Source organism: Callionymus lyra, chromosome 5, assembly GCF_982586985.1.
Source record: "Callionymus lyra chromosome 5, fCalLyr1.hap1.1, whole genome shotgun sequence".
Taxonomy (NCBI): Eukaryota; Metazoa; Chordata; class Actinopteri; order Syngnathiformes; family Callionymidae; genus Callionymus; species Callionymus lyra.
In genome coordinates, this window is record NC_141822.1 from 26,337,215 (window position 1) to 26,354,709 (window position 17,495).

Consider the following 17,495-nt stretch of genomic DNA (forward strand, 5'->3'; position numbering starts at 1 on the left):
AGATACTGCTTACTTAAATGATAACAAGATCTCACAGGGCTCCATAGTTCAGTGGTTAGAGCACTGGTCTTGTAAACCAGGGGTCATGAGTTCAATTCTCATTGGGGCCTAAACAGTTGTAGTTCCAAGTCTGAAAGCACTGGTCTTCTAAACCAGGGGTCATGAGTTCAATTCTCATTGGAGCCTAGCTATTGTTCTTGCCTCCCTTAAATTTGACCAAGAATGATGCTTTTCAATATACTTGATGCCACCTCAGTCACAGATACTGCTTACTTAAATGATAACAAGATTTCATACGGCTCCATAGCTCAGTGGTTAGAGCTCTAGTCTAGTAAACCATGAGTTCAATTCTCATTGGAGCCTAGCTATTGTTCTTGCCTCCCTTAAATTTGACCAAGAATGATGCTTTTCAATGTGCTTGATGCCAACTCAGTCACAAATACTGCTTACTTAAATGATAAGAAGATCTCACAGGGCTCCATAGTTCAGTGGTTAGAGCACTGGTCTTGTAAACCAGGGGTCATGAGTTCAATTCTCATTGGGGCCTAAACAGTTGTAGTTCCAAGTCTGAAAGCACTGGTCTTCTAAACCAGGGGTCATGAGTTCAATTCTCATTGGAGCCTAACTATTGTTCTTGCCTCCCTTAAATTTGACCAAGAATGATGGTTTTCAATATGCTTCATGTCAACTCAGTCACAGATACTGTCTACTTAAATGATAACAAGATTTCATATGGCTCCATAGCTCAGTGGTTAGAGCACTGGTCTAGTAAACCAGGGGTCATGAGTTCAATTCTCATTGGAGCCTAGCTATTGTTCTTGCTTCCCTTCAATTTGACCAAAAATGATTATTTTGATTATCACATAATTGATGCCAACTCAGTCGAAGATACTGCTTACTTAAATGATAACAAGATTTCATACGGCTCCACAGCTCACTGGTTAGAGCTCTGGTCTAGTAAACCATGAGTTCAATTCTCATTGGAGCCTAGCTATTGTTCTTGCCTCCCTTAAATTTGACCTAAAATGATTCTTTTGAATGTCACATAATTGATGCCAACTCAGTCGCAGATACTGCTTACTTAAATGATAAAACATCTCACAGGGCTCCATAGCTCAGTGGTTAGAGCACTGGTCTCGTAAACCAGGGGTCATGAGTTCAATTCTCATTGGGGCCTTAAAATTTGTAGTTCCAACTCTGAAAGCATTGGTCTTGTAAACCAGGGCTCATGAGTTGAATTCTCCTGGCAGGCTGGCTACTCTTCTTGCTTCCCTTCAATTTGAGCAACAATGTTGCTTTTGAATATCTCATAATTGATGCCAACTCAGTCGCAGATACTGCTTACTTAAATGATAACAGTGTTTCATATGGCTCCATAGCTCAGTGGTCAGAGCACTGGTCTCGTAAACCAGGGGTCATGAGTTCAATTCTCATTGGAGCCTAGCTATTGTTCTTGCCTCCCTTAAATTTGACCAAGAATGATGCTTTTCAATATACTTGATGCCAACTCAGTCACAGATACTGCTTAATTAAATGATAGCCGTATTTCATACGGCTCCATAGCTCAGTGGTTAGAGCACTGGTCTTGTAAACCAGGGGTCATCAGTTCAATTCTCATTGGAGCCTAGCTATTGTTCTTGCTTCCCTTCAATTTGACCAAAAATGATTCTTTTGATTATCACAGAATTGATGCCAACTCAGTCACAGATACTGCTTACTTAAATGATAACAAGATCTCACAGGGCTCCATAGTTCATTGGTTACAGCACTGGTCTTGTAAACCAGGGGTCATGAGTTCAATTCTCATTGGGGCCTAAACAGTTGTAGTTCCAAGTCTGAAAGCACTGGTCTTCTAAACCAGGGGTCATGAGTTCAATTCTCATTGGAGCCTAGCTATTGTTCTTGCCTCCCTTAAATTTGACCTAGAATTATGCTTTTCAATATACTTGATGCCAACTCAGTCACAGATACTGCTTACTTAAATGATAACAAGATTTCATACGGCTCCATAGCTCAGTGGTTAGAGCACTGGTCTAGTAAACCAGGGGTCATGAGTTCAATTCTCATTGGAGCCTAGCTATTGTTCTTGCCTCCCTTAAATTTGACCAAGAATGATGCTTTTCAAAATACTTGATGCCAACTCAGTCACAGATACTGCTTACTTAAATGATAACAAGATTTCATACGGCTCCATAGCTCAGTGGTTAGAGCTCTAGTCTAGTAAACCATGAGTTCAATTCTCATTGGAGCCTAGCTATTGTTCTTGCTTCCCTTAAATTTGACCTAAAATAATTATTTTGAATGTCACATAATTGATGCCAACTTAGTCACAGATAGTGCTTACTTAAATGATAAAACATCTCACAGGGCTCCATAGCTCAGTGGTTAGAGCACTGGTCTAGTAAACCAGGGGTCATGAGTTCAATTCTCATTGGAGCCTAGCTATTGTTCTTGCCTCCCTTAAATTTGACCAAGAATGATGCTTTTCAATATACTTGATGCCAACTCAGTCACAGATACTGCTTACTTAAATGATAACAAGATTTCATACGGCTCCATAGCTCAGTGGTTAGAGCTCTAGTCTAGTAAACCATGAGTTCAATTCTCATTGGAGCCTAGCTATTGTTCTTGCCTCCCTTAAATTTGACCTAAAATAATTATTTTGAATGTCACATAATTGATGCCAACTAAGTCACAGATAGTGCTTACTTGAATGATAAAACATCTCACAGGGCTCCATAGCTCAGTGGTTAGAGCACTGGTCTAGTAAACCAGGGGTCATGAGTTCAATTCTCATTGGAGCCTAGCTATTGTTCTTGCCTCCCTTAAATTTGACCAAGAATGATGCTTTTCAATATACTTGATGCCAACTCAGTCACAGATACTGCTTACTTAAATGATAACAAGATTTCATACGGCTCCATAGATCAGTGGTTAGAGCTCTAGTCTAGTAAACCATGAGTTCAATTCTCATTGGAGCCTAGCTATTGTTCTTGCTTCCCTTAAATTTGACCTAAAATAATTATTTTGAATGTCACATAATTGATGCCAACTAAGTCACAGATAGTGCTTACTTAAATGATAAAACATCTCACAGGGCTCCATAGCTCAGTGGTTAGAGCACTGGTCTAGTAAAACAGGGGTCATGAGTTCAATTCTCATTGGAGCCTAGCTATTGTTCTTGCCTCCCTTAAATTTGACCAAGAATGATGCTTTTCAATATACTTGATGCCAACTCAGTCACAGATACTGCTTACTTAAATGATAACAAGATTTCATACGGCTCCATAGCTCAGTGGTTAGAGCTCTAGTCTAGTAAACCATGAGTTCAATTCTCATTGGAGCGTAGCTATTGTTCTTGCCTCCCTTAAATTTGACCTAAAATAATTATTTTGAATGTCACATAATTGATGCCAACTAAGTCACAGATAGTGCTTACTTGAATGATAAAACATCTCACAGGGCTCCATAGCTCAGTGGTTAGAGCACTGGTCTAGTAAACCAGGGGTCATGAGTTCAATTCTCATTGGAGCCTAGCTATTGTTCTTGCCTCCCTTAAATTTGACCAAGAATGATGCTTTTCAATATACTTGATGCCAACTCAGTCACAGATACTGCTTACTTAAATGATAACAAGATTTCATACGGCTCCATAGCTCAGTGGTTAGAGCTCTAGTCTAGTAAACCATGAGTTCAATTCTCATTGGAGCCTAGCTATTTTTCTTGCCTCCCTTAAATTTGACCAAGAATGATGCTTTTCAATGTGCTTGATGCCAACTCAGTCACAGATACTGCTTACTTAAATGATAACAAGATCTCACAGGGCTCCATAGTTCAGTGGTTACAGCACTGGTCTTGTAAACCAGGGGTCATGAGTTCAATTCTCATTGGGGCCTAAACAGTTGTAGTTCCAAGTCTGAAAGCACTGGTCTTCTAAACCAGGGGTCATGAGTTCAATTCTCATTGGAGCCTAGCTATTGTTCTTGCCTCCCTTAAATTTGACCAAGAATGATGCTTTTCAATATACTTGATGCCAACTCAGTCACAGATACTGCTTACTTAAATGATAACAAGATTTCATACGGCTCCATAGCTCAGTGGTTAGAGCTCTAGTCTAGTAAACCATGAGTTCAATTCTCATTGGAGCCTAGCTATTGTTCTTGCCTCCCTTAAATTTGACCAAGAATGATGCTTTTCAATATACTTGATGCCAACTCAGTCACAGATACTGCTTACTTAAATAATAGCAAGATTTCATACGGCTCCATAGCTCAGTGGTTAGAGCACTGGTCTCGTGAACCAGAGGTCATGAGTTCAATTCTCATTGGGCACTTAACATTTGTGGTTCCAACTCTGAAAGCGTTGGTCTTGTAAACCAGGGCTCATGAGTTGAATTCTCCTGGCAGGCTGGCTACTCTTCTTGCTTCCCTTCAATTTGAACAACAATGTTGCTTTTGAATATCTCATACTTGATGCCAACTCAGTCGCAGATACTGCTTACTTTAATGATAACAGTGTTTCCTACGGCTCCATAGATCAGTGGTCAGAGCACTGGTCTCGTAAACCAGGGGTCATGAGTTCAATTCTCATTGGAGCCTAGCTATTGTTCTTGCCTCCCTTAAATTTGACCAAGAATGATGCTTTTCAATATACTTGATGCCAACTCAGTCACAGATACTGCTTACTTAAATGATAGCAGTATTTCATACGGCTCCATAGCTCAGTGGTTAGAGCACTGTTCTCGTAAACCAGGGGTCATGAGTTCAATTCTCATTGGAGCCTAGCTATTGTTCTTGCTTCCCTTCAATTTGACCAAAAATGATTCTTTTGATTATCACATAATTGATGCCAACTCAGTCACAGATACTGCTTACTTAAATGATAACAAGATCTCACAGGGCTCCATAGCTCAGTGGTTAGAGCTCTGGTCTAGTAAACCATGAGTTCAATTCTCATTGGAGCCTAGCTATTGTTCTTGCCTCCCTTAAATTTGACCAAGGATGATGCTTTTCAATATACTTGATACCAACTCAGTCACAGATACTGCTTACTTAAATGATAACAATATTTCATACGGCTCCATAGCTCAGTGGTTAGAGCTCTAGTCTAGTAAACCATGAGTTCTATTCTCATTGGAGCCTAGCTATTGTTCTTGCCTCCCTTAAATTTGACCTAGAATTATGCTTTTCAATTTACTTGATGCCAACTCAGTCACAGATACTGCTTACTTAAATGATAACAGTGTTTCATATGGCTCCATAGCTCAGTGGTCAGAGCACTGGTCTTGTAAACCAGGGGTCATGTGTTCAATTCTCATTGGAGCCTAGCTATTGTTCTTGCCTCCCTTAAATTTGACCAAGAATGATGCTTTTCAATATGTTTCATGCCAACTCAGTCAATGATACTGCTTACTTAAATGATTACAAGATTTCATACGGCTCCATAGTTCAGTGGTTAGAGCACTGGTCTAGTAAACCAGGGGTCATGAGTTCAATTCTCATTGGAGCCTAGCTATTGTTCTTGCCTCCCTTAAATTTGACCAAGAATGATGCTTTTCAATATGCTTCATGCCAACTCAGTCACAGATACTGCTTACTTAAATGATAACAAGATTTCATACGGCTCCATAGCTCAGTGGTTAGAGCACTGGTCTAGTAAACCAGGGGTCATGAGTTCAATTCTCATTGGAGCCTCGCTATTGTTCTTGCCTCCCTTAAATTTGACCAAGAATGATGCTTTTCAATATACTTGATGCCAACTCAGTCACAGATAGTGCTTACTTAAATGATAACAAGATTTCACACGGCTCCATAGCTCAGTGGTTAGAGCTCTAGTCTAGTAAACCATGAGTTCAATTCTCATTGGAGCCTAGCTATTGTTCTTGCCTCCCTTAAATTTGACCTAAAATGATTCTTTTGAATGTCACATAATTGATGCCAACTCAGTCGCAGATACTGCTTACTTAAATGATAAAACATCTCACAGGGCTCCATAGCTCAGTGGTTAGAGCACTGCTCTAGTAAACCAGGGGTCGTGAGTTCAATTCTCATTGGAGCCTAGCTATTGTTCTTGCCTCCCTTAAATTTGACCAAGAATGATGCTTTTCAATATGCTTCATGCCAACTCAGTCAATGATACTGCTTACTTAAATGATAACAAGATTTCATACGGCTCCATAGCTCAGTGGTTAGAGCTCTACAGTAGTCTAGTAAACCATGAGTTCAATTCTCATTGGAGCCTAGCTATTGTTCTTGCCTCCCTTAAATTTGACCTAAAATGATTCTTTTGAATGTCACATAATTGATGCCAACTCAGTCGCAGATACTGCTTACTTAAATGATAAAACATCTCACAGGGCTCCATAGCTCAGTGGTTAGAGCACTGGTCTAGTAAACCAGGGGTCGTGAGTTCAATTCTCATTGGAGCCTAGCTATTGTTCTTGCCTCCCTTAAATTTGACCAAGAATGATGCTTTTCAATATGCTTCATGCCAACTCAGTCAATGATACTGCTTACTTAAATAATAACAAGATCTCACAGGGCTCCATGGTTAGAGCACTGGTCTTGTAAACCAGGGGTCATGAGTTCAATTCTCATGGGAGCCTAGCTATTGTTCTTGCTTCCCTTAAATTTGACCTAAAATGATTCTTTTGAATTTCACATAACTGATGCCAACTCAGTCGCAGATACTGCTTACTTAAATGATAACATTATTTGATATTGCTCCATAGCTCAGTGGTTAGAGCACTGGTAGTGTATATCAGGGGTCATGAGTTCAATTCTCATTGGAGCCTAGCTATTGTTCTTGCCTCCCTTAAATTTGACCAAGAATGATGCTTTTCAATATACTTTATGCCAACTCAGTCACAGATAGTGCTTACTTAAATGATAACAAGATTTCATACGGCTCCATAGCTCAGTGGTTAGAGCTCTAGTCTAGTAAACCATGAGTTCAATTCTCATTGGAGCCTAGCTATTGTTCTTGCCTCCCTTAAATTTGACCTAAAATGATTCTTTTGAATGTCACATAATTGATGCCAACTAAGTCGCAGATACTGCTTACTTAAATGATAAAACATCTCACAGGGCTCCATAGCTCAGTGGTTAGAGCACTGGTCTTGTAAACCAGTGGTCATGAGTTCAATTCTCATTGGGGCCTAGCTATTGTTCTTGCCTCCCTTAAATTTGACCAAGAATTATGCTTTTCAATATACTTGATGCCAACTCAGTCACAGATACTGCTTACTTAAATGATTACATGATCTCACAGGGCTCCATAGCTCAGTGGTTTGAGCACTGGTCTAGTAAACCAGGGGTCATGCGTTCGATTCTCATTGGAGCCTAGCTATTGTTCATGCCTCCCTTAAATTTGACCAAGAATGATGCTTGTCAATATACTTGATGCCAACTCAGTCACAGATCCTGCTTACTTAAATGATAACAAGATCTCACAGGGCTCCATGGTTATAGCACTGGTCTTGTAAACCAGGGGTCATGAGTTCAATTCTCATTGGAGCCTAGCTATTCCTCTTGCTTCCCTTCAATTTGACCAAAAATGATTCTTTTGAATGTCACATAACTGATGCCAACTCAGTCGCAGATACTGCTTACTTAAATGATAACAGTATTTCATATGGCTCCATAGCTCAGTGGTCAGAGCACTGGTCTTGTAAACCAGGGGTCATGAGTTCAATTCTCATTGGAGCCTAGCTATTCCTCTTGCTTCCCTTCAATTTGACCAAAAATGATTCTTTTGAATGTCACATAACTGATGCCAACTCAGTCGCAGATACTGCTTACTTAAATGATAACAGTATTTCATATGGCTCCATAGCTCAGTGGTTTGAGCACTGGTCTTGTAAACCAGTGGTCATGAGTTCAATTCTCATTGGAGCCTAGCTATTCCTCTTGCTTCCCTTCAATTTGACCAAAAATGATTCTTTTGAATGTCACATAACTGATGCCAACTCAGTCGCAGATACTGCTTACTTAAATGATAACAGTATTTCATATGGCTCCATAGCTCAGTGGTCAGAGCACTGGTCTTGTAAACCAGGGGTCATGAGTTCAATTCTCATTGGAGCCTAGCTATTCCTCTTGCTTCCCTTCAATTTGACCAAAAATGATTCTTTTGAATGTCACATAACTGATGCCAACTCAGTCGCAGATACTGCTTACTTAAATGATAACAGTATTTCATATGGCTCCATAGCTCAGTGGTTTGAGCACTGGTCTTGTAAACCAGTGGTCATGAGTTCAATTCTCATTGGAGCCTAGCTATTCCTCTTGCTTCCCTTCAATTTGACCAAAAATGATTCTTTTGAATGTCACATAACTGATGCCAACTCAGTCGCAGATACTGCTTACTTAAATGATAACAGTATTTCATATGGCTCCATAGCTCAGTGGTTTGAGCACTGGTCTTGTAAACCAGTGGTCATGAGTTCAATTCTCATTGGGGCCTAGCTATTGTTCTTGCCTCCCTTAAATTTGACCAAGAATTATGCTTTTCAATATACTTGATGCCAACTCAGTCACAGATACTGCTTACTTAAATGATTACATGATCTCACAGGGCTCCATAGCTCAGTGGTTTGAGCACTGGTCTAGTAAACCAGGGGTCATGCGTTCGATTCTCATTGGAGCCTAGCTATTGTTCATGCCTCCCTTAAATTTGACCAAGAATGATGCTTGTCAATATACTTGATGCCAACTCAGTCACAGATCCTGCTTACTTAAATGATAACAAGATCTCACAGGGCTCCATGGTTATAGCACTGGTCTTGTAAACCAGGGGTCATGAGTTCAATTCTCATTGGAGCCTAGCTATTCCTCTTGCTTCCCTTCAATTTGACCAAAAATGATTCTTTTGAATGTCACATAACTGATGCCAACTCAGTCGCAGATACTGCTTACTTAAATGATAACAGTATTTCATATGGCTCCATAGCTCAGTGGTCAGAGCACTGGTCTTGTAAACCAGGGGTCATGAGTTGAATTCTCATAGCAGTCTAGCTATTCCTCTTGCTTCCCTTCAATTTGACCAAAAATGTTTTTTTTAAATCAGTTAATAGATGCCAACTCAGTCGCATATACTGCTTACTTAAATGATAACAACATCTCATGGGGCTCAGTGGTTAGAGCACTGGTCTAGTAAACCAATGGTCATGAGTTGAATTCTCATTGGGACCTAAACGGTTGTATTTCTAAGTCTTAAAGCACTGGTCTTCTAAACCAGGGTTCATGAGTTGAATTATCCTGGCAGGCTGGCTACTCTTCTTGCTTCCCTTCAATTTGACCAACAATGTTGCTTTTGAATATCTCATAATTGATGCCAACTCAGTCGCAGATACTGCTTACTTAAATGATAAAATATCTCACAGCGCTCCATAGCTCAGTGGTTAGAGCACTGGTCTTCTAAACCAGGGATCATGAGTTCAGTTCTCATTGGGGCCTAAATGGTTGTTGTTCCAAGTCTGAAAGCACTGGTCTTGTAAACCAGGGTTCATGAGTTCAATTCTCCTGCCAGGCTGGCTAGTCTTCTTGCTTCCCTTCAATTTGACCAACAATGTTTCTTTTTAATATCTCATAATTGATGCCAACTCAGTCACAGATACTGCTTACTTAAATGATAACAAGATCTCACAGGGCTCCATAGCACATTGGTTAGAGCACTAGGCTAGTAAACCAGGGGTCATCAGTTCAATGCTCATTGGAGCCTAGCTATTGTTCTTGCCTCCCTTAAATTTGACCAAGAATGATGCTTTTGAATATCAGTTAATTGATGCCAACTCAGTCGCAGATACTGCTTACTTAAATGACAACAACATCTCACAGGGCTCAGTGGTTAGAGCACTGGTCTAGTAAACCAGGGGTCATGAGTTCAATGCTCATTGGTGCCTAGCTATTGTTCTTGCTTCCCTTCAATTTAACCAAAAATGATGCTTTTCAATATACTTGATGCCAACTCAGTTGAAGATAACAGAGTTCCATTATGAAGACCAATCATGAAAAGGAGTTCCGTTATTGAGTCGAATCATGAAACAGGGGTCCATTATTGAGACCAATCAAGTTAAGAAATGAAAATGTAACTGACCAATCACAGGTGCTAAACTCATTCTCAAGACACCTTCCCCTGATCTACCTACGCCTCCCTCGGCTCTACTTGCGTTACAGGGCAACAGGTAGACACAACACTTAACAATGTGACATTTTATGGAGCCTCAATCATGATCTAAAACATTCTTTTCTTTTTGTAGTTCACAAAGTCTCGCCTGGAGGGTCCAAGTCGGCTCTATTGAAACCAAATTTAGTGAGCCGCGGACCAAGTGCAAGTCCAAGGTCCACCATCACCAAAGCTCTGCTCCACCCAGCCCTGCACCTCACAGAAGTAAAGTAAAACAAAAGATAATGTATACGTATATAATGTAATTTTGTGATTTTGATGTGTTGACAAGAATGTGAAACAAAATATCTATCAACTTCCCTAAAAGTGACCAACATATGTTAATTATACACAATGCCTATAGTTCTTAAAAATGGTCAATAACACATAAAGGTGATCACTAAAAATGAGATAATTCAGTAATAATTCAATAATTCAGTTTCCTCTCCTTTATGTCCCTTTTTGAGCCTTTTTTCAGAGTCTTGAAGCCAATACCTAATCTTAACGCTTGTGATAGGCAGATGAAACTCCATAAAGCAGTTTGAAGTTTCCATAAAATGGCCTTTCAGAGTCATTCATCTTAGAGCAGAGATTGTCATTTGTTCATGTTCATGAGTTTAGTGAATTATCGTTGTGGGCCTAACATTCTATAGTTCCAAATAATCAACAAAATGAAATAAAATAAGTAATCAACAAAACTTAAGTAATCCACAATAAAGCAGAATATCAACAAAATTAAGGCACATGTAGTGCAAGCGGAGGTGAGATTGATTGTAGGGCACGGAGGGAGTTTAGTCTCCTGACTGGTGGAAAAAGCTGTTTTTTAACCTGCTGGTTCTGGCTTGAAGACTGCGCAGTCTGGCTGAAGAGGCTGTGGGACGGGTGAGTGTGGTCACCAGTGATCCTAATGGCCTTACTGGTGTTGCAGGTTTTATAAATGTCCAGGAGGGGGGAGAGACTCTGATGATCCTCTCAGCTGCTCTCACAATGCCCTGCAGGGTCTTGCGGCAGGACATGGTGCAGGCGCCGAACCACACAGTGATGCAGCTTGACAGGATTCTCTCGATGGTTCCTCTGTAAAAGGTGAGCATCATGGGTGGTGGGCAATGTTCCCTCTCATTTTTTTCGCATCTGAGCAAACACACCATCTCCCTGAGCGGTCCCTTGTATCACTGTGAGCAACATCAGACGTACTGTCATCAGGCCAGTATCGCGTCCATTAATATCCTTAATATTAACTTGGGATAATATCATTGATTTATAAAATAAACATGTCATCTTTGACAATTAATATTATGCTTCCTAGCTACAATATTATGATTTAATTATCAATTTCTCTAAATTCTACATTCAAATGATATAATATTTTGTGGAATAGTCCACATCTTCAAGAAGAGATCAATGTCAGTCCATGATTGTTACCCATGGAAAGTATTTATTTATCATAATCTTAGATTTTCCATTTAAATGATCTAAAACCAGGGGTGCTCACACTTCTTCGGTATGCAAGCTACTTTTATAATGATCAAGTTCAAAAGATCTACCTTCATCAAATTTGCTCAACATAAGTAAGAACATACTTTACTCAGATGACTTTTACTGAATGAAGTGAATGATGATCAGTCATGATGGAAGGATGTGTGGATTTAATCATCTTCATATAAATCCTGACTTACATAAATAACTAGATTCAAATTGTTCAGTCCGTGAGGATATTTCCTCATAAGAAGATACTTTTCCTCTGAGAGTAACTTCCAAAAATGTACATGAGACCTGGTCTTAATCTCAGTGTCAGCCTTTGTTAAATCTCATTCTCCACTGCAGAAAAGTGTAGGACTCATATGTACTATTGAGAGAATCGCATTGATTTCCTACTAAAAATGGTCATTCATTCGAACCCAAATGGTGCACAAAAAATATTCATGTGTGAGAATCTGTGCTTGACACGAATTTTAGCCTTTTGCCTTAGTTCATCAAAATCAACAAAGAATTCAGGCGGGTTCATCCCTTTCCATGCCTCCATTTCAATATGTCCATCATATTTAAATGAAGCACAAGACTTAAATTTCTCCTTTCTGTGATCATGAAAAAACAAAAACAAATGAAAACATGAATTCAAATTAACAGTTTATATTTGTTAATTTTAAACATGTCTGACATGAACCACAATATTGTAAATGAGTTCACATGTGTCCAGTGTAAATGTTTATATTTTACACACACGGTTATTAACAAGAATACTGCATTAACAGAGGCGACCAGTGGATTATTTAAATTTTAATAAAACGCGCAGTATTTTGATCGATATATTATTAAAAAAACAAAGCTTATAATTCTATATCGCTTTTCTGAATTGCGTAAAATGACTTTCAGGAAGTCCACACGTTTTGCTCTTTTTATTCTCGATTTATATGAACTTTGCCGTGCGTACGCTGGAAGAGGCGGGAGCTCTGATTGGCTGCTGTGCATGTCAATCAAATTGATAACCAATCGGCGCAATAACTATTTGATTGACATGCACAGCAGCCAATCTGTTATTGTATTGTGTCTCCAATTGTGACTTAATGAAGTAGTTTTTATATACCATTGATTATAGACTACATTCTGCCATCAAGTTCAATATGAAAGTAGACATAATACATCCGTCGATGACAAATAATGCCAATGTTGGCGTCATAAAGTTTTTTTTTTCCTGCTACTGTCTTTAAGGTTGTATGGATCACACATGACTGATACCCTAGGTTGCATAGATTTAGTTACATGTCTTCCCCCGAAAACCCCGTTTTGGCTGAAGTGTTTTGAGCCTCTGGTATTTTGCATTCATGAATGGTGGAGGACAAAGAGACAACATATTTGCTCATGCCATGCCAGAATACATGAATATTATTAATAATAATTTTTGTAATCCTCCAGAAAGCAGTTTGTAAATGCATGACTGATCCAGGACATTGGGTGTGCGCCTGTTTGTGTGTCCCATCCTCCTCAGACTTGCAGCCCCGGGCTGCTCTAACCTTTGCGTCAACTCTCTGAGGATCATCTCTCTCATCTGGCTTCGGCGGCCTGTCACTGCCGTCATCCAGATGAGAGATGAAAGATATGGTTCTCAGCACCTTTGTTACAATATAATCCACCCACATCGCTGAATTATATCCTCAACCTTTTCTCCACCCTCGTCTTTGGTGAATGACAGACCGCTTGTCAGGGGATTACAAAAACTCATCTGAGAAGAGGATAAAACCTGATATTTATGATAAGTCACTATCTGAAAGATATTAAATAGCAACTCAATGAAAATGATTGTCTTTTTTTCTTACTGTCAGATGGGTGTGGAGTCATTTTGGAAGAAGCATGAGCTGTTTTTTGGACTGTTTACCCAATTAAAGTTGAATCCTGAGACAATTCTTTGCAGTCAAGCTCTTCGAGGAGCAATTGATCTCTGAGATTTAATTGTTATTCATTCATTACATTTTTTACTATACTTTTTTAAAAGTCTGTTGACTATATAATCAAAGCTATTTCTATGATAACATTTGATGATCTTTATTTCTTAACCACCTGACATTATGGTTCACTTGCTAGTACTTGTAAAAGCTAAGACATTAATGGAGGGTCGCAGCATATTGTCTCATGGTACACAAATGGTCCACGATGCAACAATGTATAATACATTATAGGACGCAGTTGACTTTAAGCAACATAAACTTAAAACTAGTTGAATGACTCATATACTTTGACTTGAGGTTTTTTGTGTGATTTTTATTTTCACTGTAAAAGTTCTTGGGGATGGTGTAAGCATGCTACATATCCCGCTACTTGTTGGGGGGGGGGGGGGGGGGGGGGGTAATTATGGTATCTAAACAAAGTTAAAGTTATGTTATTTACAAGGCCATCATAACGCATATCATATTTTATTATCCACAATCTGATTCAGTACCTCATCGGTATCCATCCTTCATTTAGATAATGGAAGTCTGGAAACAGAAAATCTGTCCAACTGATGCAAACCGGGACATGTCAACTTTTGAGACGTTTAGCGAGTGCTCATGGGAAATGTGGTCTCCCGTCGGGCTTAACACTACCACTTTAGTCCACCTGCGTCGCTCGACTTCAAATCGCGTAGAATTGCTTTAAGTTAATGCAAAAATTAAGACTTACATTCCATGCATGAATTATCAAAGCCTACTTAGTTATACCCAATTTAAAATAGTAAAAAAAAAAAAACATTATTGTTTTACAAAAGACAACTTGCAAAAAGAAAAGTTGGGGATGACAAATTCAAATTATGATTTGATTGCAATTGCTCAATTATATTAAATGCAGTAATTTGACAACCCTCAAAATAATCATATGAATTACAATTTTATGTTTATTGGCATAAACTCAAAATATAGCCATTGCCAAAGGAGGTATTAGGTCCATTGTCTCCTTCAAAAGTAGGGTATTCAGAACCATTAGCAATCAGTAGCTGTGATCTTAAATCAACACAATGTTTGTCACTTAATGAGCCAACTTTCTTCGCGAGTCAGGACTTTTGGATCGTCGCTAACCGGTCATTCAGAGTTGACTTTCCTTGACCTCGTTACGTCATTGGCCGCATGTGTCTTCAGCGTCTCCACAAAGAATGCTGAACCAGTGACACTCTGTCAAAAGAGTAATCACATTAATGAATGACTAAAGTTATTGTAGCTGAGGAAAGTAAACTGTCTCTGAGAATCTCTTAAATGTTGATGTTGTCCACTAATATTAAAACTATTTTTCTTTGTTCGTATATGAAAAATCTCAATAAAAAGAGTATTTTAAGTTTTCATTATGGCATCCACAAATTCACCATTTTAACTGCTTAGTATATGGTAAACATTTACAGGGATACTTAATGTAAAGTAGTATGTATGAGTATATATTATTTACTTATATGTCTGCTTAGTGTATGCATACAAACTATAGGGGTAGGATATTAAAAATAAAAGATTTTACTTCTTTCTATATTTTTTTTTTTACATGTTCAAACATACAATACATGTAAATATACATCACGTTTATAGAACTACAAAGGCGTTTGTATTTTATTTAGCGGCGGATTCGGCCTGAGATCCAGAAATAATCTTTTGATGGCTGAAGAATGTATGAGGAGAAGGCAGGGATGTGGAAGATCATTGATGAAGAAGATAAAGCCTGAAGGAGAATAAAAAGATAGATCTAGGGATATTCAGAAGAACACATAAGCGTGTGATTGATCATCCTCTTGTCCTTTTGTGGAGGATTACAGAGATGAGCTTTTGACAGATTTGCCTGCAAATCATTCAATGTGGATGGAGATGAGCTTCAGTGATTCTTCAACACTCTCGACAGATTTCTCAAAGGCAAAATGGAGATCTTGTGGAGGGTTGAGTCGCGCTAATGGAGACTTTTTTGTTTGACTATTGTGGTAGGGTTTAAAACTTAGGTTGAATTTAATGGACTAATGTTGACCCTAAAGTCTCCTTTGAACAATTATCCCAATTAAACCTCACTTAATGTTGAATCTGACCAGGTGCCACCTACTGAGCTCTAAAAAAGATGACAGTGCGTCATGAAGCTTCAACCACCCATCACTACTCTTTGGTTCTCCCCTAGATTCAGCAATAAGAAGCAAATAGCACATTTGTGAGGGAAAAAGGTTTTATTAAAATCCCAAAAACTTTTAATAGTGTTTTTGAAGGTCTATGATAATCTAAGACAGGAGTCGGGAAACTTTAACATGCTAAGGAGTGTTCCCCACCAAATGAAAACTCCCTCAGAGCTGCAAAACATTTGGCTAATAAACTTAAAGGCAAAGTTTATGGGTTATATATCATAAACAACAATTTATTCTCAAAATTTACAAATACAGAAGAAGTGTTTTATTTACATAAATCAAAACAATATTGAAAAGGAAAAAAAAGATTACTATAAAAAATGTTTTTAAATAAATATTTACCAAATAATACTATTTGGGAAGGTTTTATATAAAACGAAATAATAACATAAGGCCTTGTGAAGCTCCTGAGGGATCAATAAAGTTTTACCTTACCTTACCTTACCAAACTATATAAACTGTACATTACTGTTACTCAATACTGACACCTGCTGTATTGTTAACGTCATTGCAATGACAAAAACGCGCGGACACCTACATTACATATAAAATGTATACTTTAATCAAAGATTTAAGATTTCAAGATTTAAGATTTAAAGTTTATTACATTATTTCAATTCAATATAACGATGAGACAGGAATTATTTTACCAATTAAAAAATTGTTTCCTCTTTTTTGAAACCGGCTCTCCAGCTTTTGGAAATATTGTTTTAACATGGCAAAGACGATGCAACAGTTTATATAAAAAAAATCTTTATGCTTGAATTGTGAACGATTTGAATATTGTAACAACATTTGAGTGGCTCCCACTCTTTCATGTTTGGCACGATAATATTTTTGAATGAGTATGACCCAACTTATCTAGAATAAAACTGCTTCTAGAACCAGAAAGCTGCCGGTGTGAGGGAAATATTTAAGTCAGGATGGATGGAAGGTTGGTTACAATCCAACAAATGCCACGTCTATGGCTGATATAGTGCAATCCTGTTTTTAAGCACACAACACATCAGCCAAATTGTTATGTTACATTATATTTATAGAGATGGTTTTGGGTAACATCAAGTTATATCAATTTGGAGCTTCAATTTCTACATGCTGAAAACCCTGAACAACACAACTGTGATGACTTTTGTTGCTTAAGGTGAGAGTTGTTTAGGACACTGCTGCAAAAAATAAGTTTTATTTATTTTTAAATTTGAAGTTTTTGCTGGACTTCTTTTACGTATTACTATATGTCAAGAAAGCCATCCTCCTCATTGAGATGCTGTAGCCTCAGAGGAGATGACATTGTGAATGTAGACTGATGCATACAGTGACTCAGTGTTCCACTTATTGCTATTCCATGTTTAAGTTCACAGGTGAGCCTGGACTCATTTGGAGTCCGCGCTCTGATTTATACACGTGTGCAAAGCGATGACCTGCATCACATGCTGGGAGCAGATGAAGGAGACAACATCTTAATGGAGGTTTATCTCGTCAGATGTGCTAATATTTGTTTTCAATCATTCCATTTGGATCGACAGTCACCGTGTGTAAACAGCTGTATGCCGCGTCCCCACGTCGGACGGGACTAAACAAACGCATCTTAATTAGAGGACGACTTGGGTCTTTTAATCTGCTGAATGTCAGAACATGTTGATAGTCACTGATGAGGATCATCATGCATCACGAAGGGTGGACTAGAGACAGGAAGTCCAACAACATCTATTATCTGACA

The 17,495-nt window shown here is 38.5% G+C and overlaps 30 non-coding genes across 30 annotated transcripts; all 30 read left to right on the forward strand.

Annotated features, from left to right (window-relative positions):
• Positions 1-37: 37 nt before the first annotated feature.
• trnat-ugu (transfer RNA threonine (anticodon UGU)) lies at positions 38-110 on the forward strand. Its single transcript has one exon. It is a non-coding gene; the product is annotated as a tRNA-Thr (tRNA).
• Positions 111-474: 364 nt separating this feature from the next.
• On the forward strand, positions 475-547 carry trnat-ugu (transfer RNA threonine (anticodon UGU)). Its single transcript has one exon. It is a non-coding gene; the product is annotated as a tRNA-Thr (tRNA).
• A 187-nt stretch (positions 548-734) lies between these two features.
• On the forward strand, positions 735-807 carry trnat-agu (transfer RNA threonine (anticodon AGU)). Its single transcript has one exon. It is a non-coding gene; the product is annotated as a tRNA-Thr (tRNA).
• A 297-nt stretch (positions 808-1,104) lies between these two features.
• trnat-cgu (transfer RNA threonine (anticodon CGU)) lies at positions 1,105-1,177 on the forward strand. Its single transcript has one exon. It is a non-coding gene; the product is annotated as a tRNA-Thr (tRNA).
• Positions 1,178-1,369: 192 nt separating this feature from the next.
• On the forward strand, positions 1,370-1,442 carry trnat-cgu (transfer RNA threonine (anticodon CGU)). The gene has a single exon. It is a non-coding gene; the product is annotated as a tRNA-Thr (tRNA).
• A 111-nt stretch (positions 1,443-1,553) lies between these two features.
• Positions 1,554-1,626, forward strand: trnat-ugu (transfer RNA threonine (anticodon UGU)). The gene has a single exon. It is a non-coding gene; the product is annotated as a tRNA-Thr (tRNA).
• A 116-nt stretch (positions 1,627-1,742) lies between these two features.
• Positions 1,743-1,815, forward strand: trnat-ugu (transfer RNA threonine (anticodon UGU)). Its single transcript has one exon. It is a non-coding gene; the product is annotated as a tRNA-Thr (tRNA).
• A 187-nt stretch (positions 1,816-2,002) lies between these two features.
• Positions 2,003-2,075, forward strand: trnat-agu (transfer RNA threonine (anticodon AGU)). The gene has a single exon. It is a non-coding gene; the product is annotated as a tRNA-Thr (tRNA).
• Positions 2,076-2,367: 292 nt separating this feature from the next.
• Positions 2,368-2,440, forward strand: trnat-agu (transfer RNA threonine (anticodon AGU)). The gene has a single exon. It is a non-coding gene; the product is annotated as a tRNA-Thr (tRNA).
• A 292-nt stretch (positions 2,441-2,732) lies between these two features.
• Positions 2,733-2,805, forward strand: trnat-agu (transfer RNA threonine (anticodon AGU)). Its single transcript has one exon. It is a non-coding gene; the product is annotated as a tRNA-Thr (tRNA).
• Positions 2,806-3,097: 292 nt separating this feature from the next.
• On the forward strand, positions 3,098-3,170 carry trnat-agu (transfer RNA threonine (anticodon AGU)). Its single transcript has one exon. It is a non-coding gene; the product is annotated as a tRNA-Thr (tRNA).
• A 292-nt stretch (positions 3,171-3,462) lies between these two features.
• Positions 3,463-3,535, forward strand: trnat-agu (transfer RNA threonine (anticodon AGU)). The gene has a single exon. It is a non-coding gene; the product is annotated as a tRNA-Thr (tRNA).
• A 288-nt stretch (positions 3,536-3,823) lies between these two features.
• Positions 3,824-3,896, forward strand: trnat-ugu (transfer RNA threonine (anticodon UGU)). Its single transcript has one exon. It is a non-coding gene; the product is annotated as a tRNA-Thr (tRNA).
• Positions 3,897-4,260: 364 nt separating this feature from the next.
• trnat-cgu (transfer RNA threonine (anticodon CGU)) lies at positions 4,261-4,333 on the forward strand. Its single transcript has one exon. It is a non-coding gene; the product is annotated as a tRNA-Thr (tRNA).
• A 192-nt stretch (positions 4,334-4,525) lies between these two features.
• On the forward strand, positions 4,526-4,598 carry trnat-cgu (transfer RNA threonine (anticodon CGU)). Its single transcript has one exon. It is a non-coding gene; the product is annotated as a tRNA-Thr (tRNA).
• Positions 4,599-4,709: 111 nt separating this feature from the next.
• On the forward strand, positions 4,710-4,782 carry trnat-cgu (transfer RNA threonine (anticodon CGU)). Its single transcript has one exon. It is a non-coding gene; the product is annotated as a tRNA-Thr (tRNA).
• Positions 4,783-5,252: 470 nt separating this feature from the next.
• trnat-ugu (transfer RNA threonine (anticodon UGU)) lies at positions 5,253-5,325 on the forward strand. The gene has a single exon. It is a non-coding gene; the product is annotated as a tRNA-Thr (tRNA).
• Positions 5,326-5,436: 111 nt separating this feature from the next.
• On the forward strand, positions 5,437-5,509 carry trnat-agu (transfer RNA threonine (anticodon AGU)). Its single transcript has one exon. It is a non-coding gene; the product is annotated as a tRNA-Thr (tRNA).
• A 111-nt stretch (positions 5,510-5,620) lies between these two features.
• Positions 5,621-5,693, forward strand: trnat-agu (transfer RNA threonine (anticodon AGU)). Its single transcript has one exon. It is a non-coding gene; the product is annotated as a tRNA-Thr (tRNA).
• A 292-nt stretch (positions 5,694-5,985) lies between these two features.
• trnat-agu (transfer RNA threonine (anticodon AGU)) lies at positions 5,986-6,058 on the forward strand. The gene has a single exon. It is a non-coding gene; the product is annotated as a tRNA-Thr (tRNA).
• A 297-nt stretch (positions 6,059-6,355) lies between these two features.
• Positions 6,356-6,428, forward strand: trnat-agu (transfer RNA threonine (anticodon AGU)). The gene has a single exon. It is a non-coding gene; the product is annotated as a tRNA-Thr (tRNA).
• A 657-nt stretch (positions 6,429-7,085) lies between these two features.
• Positions 7,086-7,158, forward strand: trnat-ugu (transfer RNA threonine (anticodon UGU)). Its single transcript has one exon. It is a non-coding gene; the product is annotated as a tRNA-Thr (tRNA).
• Positions 7,159-7,269: 111 nt separating this feature from the next.
• trnat-agu (transfer RNA threonine (anticodon AGU)) lies at positions 7,270-7,342 on the forward strand. The gene has a single exon. It is a non-coding gene; the product is annotated as a tRNA-Thr (tRNA).
• A 292-nt stretch (positions 7,343-7,634) lies between these two features.
• trnat-ugu (transfer RNA threonine (anticodon UGU)) lies at positions 7,635-7,707 on the forward strand. Its single transcript has one exon. It is a non-coding gene; the product is annotated as a tRNA-Thr (tRNA).
• Positions 7,708-7,823: 116 nt separating this feature from the next.
• On the forward strand, positions 7,824-7,896 carry trnat-ugu (transfer RNA threonine (anticodon UGU)). The gene has a single exon. It is a non-coding gene; the product is annotated as a tRNA-Thr (tRNA).
• A 116-nt stretch (positions 7,897-8,012) lies between these two features.
• Positions 8,013-8,085, forward strand: trnat-ugu (transfer RNA threonine (anticodon UGU)). The gene has a single exon. It is a non-coding gene; the product is annotated as a tRNA-Thr (tRNA).
• Positions 8,086-8,201: 116 nt separating this feature from the next.
• trnat-ugu (transfer RNA threonine (anticodon UGU)) lies at positions 8,202-8,274 on the forward strand. Its single transcript has one exon. It is a non-coding gene; the product is annotated as a tRNA-Thr (tRNA).
• A 116-nt stretch (positions 8,275-8,390) lies between these two features.
• On the forward strand, positions 8,391-8,463 carry trnat-ugu (transfer RNA threonine (anticodon UGU)). The gene has a single exon. It is a non-coding gene; the product is annotated as a tRNA-Thr (tRNA).
• Positions 8,464-8,574: 111 nt separating this feature from the next.
• Positions 8,575-8,647, forward strand: trnat-agu (transfer RNA threonine (anticodon AGU)). The gene has a single exon. It is a non-coding gene; the product is annotated as a tRNA-Thr (tRNA).
• A 735-nt stretch (positions 8,648-9,382) lies between these two features.
• Positions 9,383-9,455, forward strand: trnar-ucu (transfer RNA arginine (anticodon UCU)). The gene has a single exon. It is a non-coding gene; the product is annotated as a tRNA-Arg (tRNA).
• Positions 9,456-17,495: the final 8,040 nt, after the last annotated feature.